At 35.7% G+C, this 4,012-nt stretch overlaps 1 pseudogene; it reads left to right on the forward strand.

Moving 5' to 3' along the window:
* The first annotated feature begins 1,228 nt into the window (after positions 1 to 1,228).
* On the forward strand, positions 1,229 to 1,682 carry LOC141501535 (large ribosomal subunit protein uL11-like; annotated as a pseudogene).
* The last annotated feature ends 2,330 nt before the right edge of the window (positions 1,683 to 4,012 follow it).

The raw sequence follows: 4,012 nt of genomic DNA on the forward strand, positions 1-4,012 counted from the left end.
TGGGGTTTGGTTTTTTTTTTTTTTTTTGGACACTTATTTATTTATTTTTTAGTTTTATAATTTTTCCCCTAATCTTGCTTCCCTCTCCCCACCCCCACAGAAGACGGTCAGTTAATCTTTACATTGTTTCCATGCTATACTTTGAGCTAAGTTGAATGTGATGAGAGAGAAATCATATCCTTAAGGGAAAAAAAGTATAAAAGATAGCAAAATTACATAATAAGATAATGGGTTTTTTTAAAATTAAAGGTAATAGTCTTTGGTCTTTGTTTAAACTCCACAATTTGTTCTCTGAATACAGATAGTATTCTCCATCGCAGATACCCCAAAATTGTCCCTGATTGTTGCACTGATGGAATGAGCAAGTCCATTAAGATTGATCATCAACCCTATGCTGCTGTTATGGTGTACAATCTTCTTCTGGTTCTGCTCATCTTGTTCAACATCAGTTCATGCAAATCCTTGTAGGTTTCTCTGAATTCCCATCCCTTCTGGTTTCTAATAGAACAATAATGTTTCACAACCAACATATACCACAATTTGTTTAGCCATTCCTCAATTGATGGACATTCACTCAATTTCCAATTCTTTGCCACCACGAACAGGGCTGCTATCAATATTTTTGTACAAGTGAAGTTTTTATCCTTTTACATTATCTCTTCAGGGTATACACCTAGTAGTGGTATTGCTGAATCAAAGGTATGCACATTTTTGCTGCCCTTTGGGCATAATTCCAAATTGCTCTCTAGAAAGGTTGAATGAGTTCACAGCTCCACCAACAATGTATTAGTGTCCCAGATTTCCCACATCCCTTCCAACATTGATCATTGTCTTTTCTGGTCATGTTGGCCAGTCTTAGAGGTGTGAGTCAGAGATGCTTTAATTTGCATTTCTCTAATAAGTAATGATATAGAACAATTTTTCATATGACTATTGACTCACTTTGATTTTCTCATCTGTAAATTGCCTCTGCATATCCTTTGCCCTTTTTTCAATTGGGGAATGACTTTTTAAATAAATTTTACTCAGATCTCTATATATTTTAGAAATTAGTCCTTTCTCAGAAATAATAGCTGTAAAAATTGTTTCCAAATTTACTACATTTATTTTGATCTTGGTTATAGTAGTTTTGTCTGTGCAAAAGCTTTTTAATTTAATGTAATCAAAATGATCTAGTTTGTTTTTAATGATGTTCTCCATATCTTCCTTGGTCATAAACTGTAAAGCTATGCTTTTAAGGGCCACTGATGGTGAAATTGGTGCCACATGAGCTCTGGTCCCTGAAACTGGTCCCTTGGGTTTGTCACCCAAAAAGGGTGGTGATAATATGACCAAGGCAACTGGTGTCTGGAAAGGACTAAGGATCATAGTGAAACATCATTCAGAATAGAGAGGAGAGATTGAGGTTGTACCTTCTGATTCAGCCTTGATCATCAAAGCCCTAAAGGAACTCCTTGGGATAGAAAGAAGCAAAATATTAAACACAGTGGAAACATCAGTTTTAATGAGATTATCAACCTTACTCCACAGATTAAGCAAAAATCCTTGGCAAGAAACCTCTCTGGAACCATTAATGAGATATTGGAACAGCCCAGTCTGTGGGCTGCAACATCCTTGGCAGACATCTTCATGATGTTGTTGATTATATCAATAGAGATGTTGTGGAATACCCAGCAAGTTAAAAGCATCTAAAGAGACTACAGCAATAAATTAACATTTGAGAACAATAGAAAAAACCCCACCTCTATTGCTGTTATTGTATACAATATTTTCTTGGTTCTTCTCATTTCACTATTCATTATTTCAGAATAGTCTAACCATATTTTTCTAATATCATTGAGCTCATCATTTCTTACAACAGAATAATTCTTTTTTCTTTTTTTTAGGATTTTACAAGGCAAAATGGGGTTAAGTGGCTTGCCCAAGGCCACACAGCTAGGTAATTATTAAGTGTCTGAGACCAGATTTGAACCCAGGTACTCCTGACTCCAGGGCCAGTGCTTTATCCACTGTGCCACCTAGCCACCCCTACAACAGAATAATTCTATTACAAAGATATACCTCAGTTTGTTTAGACAGTCTCCAACCAACAGGCATCTACAGTTTTCAGTAGTTTGTCACCACAAAGAGAGCTGCAAAAAATATTTTAGAACATAAAGATTCTTTTCCTCTTTCCCTAATCGTCTTGGGACCAGACCTAGTAGTGGTATTGCTGGGTCAAAGGGAATAGAAAAATTAATAACTTTTTGAGCATAACTCTAAATTGTTCTTTGAAATAATTGGATTAGTTCACGTATCCATTGGCAGTGAATTAGTGTCCCAATTTTTCCACATTCCTTTCAACTTTGGTCACTTTTTTTCCTTCTTTCATTTTAGCAATTCTGATAGGTATAAAATGCTATCTCAAAGTTGTTTAATTTGCATTTCTCTATTGAATATTTTGTCATATGATCATAAATAGCCTTAATTTCTTCATTAGAAAATTGACTAATTGATTAATTCCTAATTCAAATAGCTCTATCCACTATGCCATGTTGTCTCTTTTCTCCCTTTCTAGTTATAACACTGTCTAGTCATGCCTCCCTACCTTATGTTATAAAATTGATTTTTTGAAACCAGGTATATTTATTTCTATTAAATTTCTTCATTCATTTGCTTTAATATTTTATTCTCTCAAATTAGTTTTTATTCTGGCTTTCATTTAGCACAGTGATCCTCAAATTTTTTGAACTTCAGGACTTCTTTATATTGTCAAAATTATTGAGGACTCCCCCAACAAGGTGTCTTTATTTCTATGGGTTATATCTATCAATATTCAATATATTGAAAATTAAAACATCTTAGTATGTTTATGGAAATGGGTTTTGATTTCAGCCCTCTGAGACTCTCTAGAATTAAATTTTGACTACTACAATCTACTCCATAATATCTGGTTTGTAGTTTCCATTCCTCTTTTCATAATGTATATAAAAGGATTTTTGTAACTACAATTGCTAACATTTCTTTGTGAACAAACTGAGTTTTTGTTAGAAAATGGGTTCATTTTTCTATAAGCCACTTAAGCAAAGTTTATTTTCACCAAAGTATGTACTCATTTCTTTTTTTTCTTTTTCTTTTTTTAAGTTTTTGCAAGGCAAATGGGGTTAAGTGGCTTGCCCAAGGCCACACAGCTAGGTAATTATTAAGTGTCTGAGGTTGGATTTGAACCCAGGCACTCCTGACTCCAGGGCCAGTGCTTTTTCCACTGCGCCACCTAGCCACCTGTGTACTCATTTCTTTTGGTAGTTTAGTTAGGATCTTAGAGTTGGTGGAGATCATTTGTTTTACTGCTTACCTAGTCATTTATTGCTGTCAATTCTATATACTCCATTTCCTTCAGTTGCTGAGGAGAGCTATTTTGTTTCCAGTGATTGAGGGCTTGGAGCTATGTGATTATGAAGTCTTTGAGTTGATTGACAAACTGGAAGGGGTGATGACTTGTGAATCACTCATGGCCAGAATGTGTTCATCAAGTCTCCATGTATTAGATTGAAATCAGGAAGAAAGATCTATTAGATCATTTTGGGGGGGGGGGGGGGTTTGCAAGGCAAACGGGGTTAAGTGGCTTGCCCAAGGCCACACAGCTAGGTAATTATTAAGTGTCTGAGACCGGATTTGAACCCAGGTACTCCTGACTCCAAGGCTGGTGCTTTATCCACTACGCCACCTAGCCACCCCTATTAGTTCATTTTTGGTCTTCCCTCACAGGAAAGGCAAATCAAAGTTTGCTTGAAGGGCCAGGCCCTCATTGGACAATCTCTTCTCCCCATTACACATCAATAAATCTGATTAGGATATGAATTTCTATGGATAGGTTGTTTTACTCCATTTTGCTATCATGGCTAGCTTGCCACAAAATCTCTTTTATTTTGTTCTAATTTATTTTTTAATTTTCAGTCCCCCCCCCAGCTATATGCAAAAGCAAGTTTAGCATTTACATCCTAAACCTTGAGTTCCAAATTTTTCTCCCTTC

This window comes from Macrotis lagotis, chromosome X, assembly GCF_037893015.1.
Source record: "Macrotis lagotis isolate mMagLag1 chromosome X, bilby.v1.9.chrom.fasta, whole genome shotgun sequence".
NCBI classification, from domain to species: Eukaryota; Metazoa; Chordata; class Mammalia; order Peramelemorphia; family Peramelidae; genus Macrotis; species Macrotis lagotis.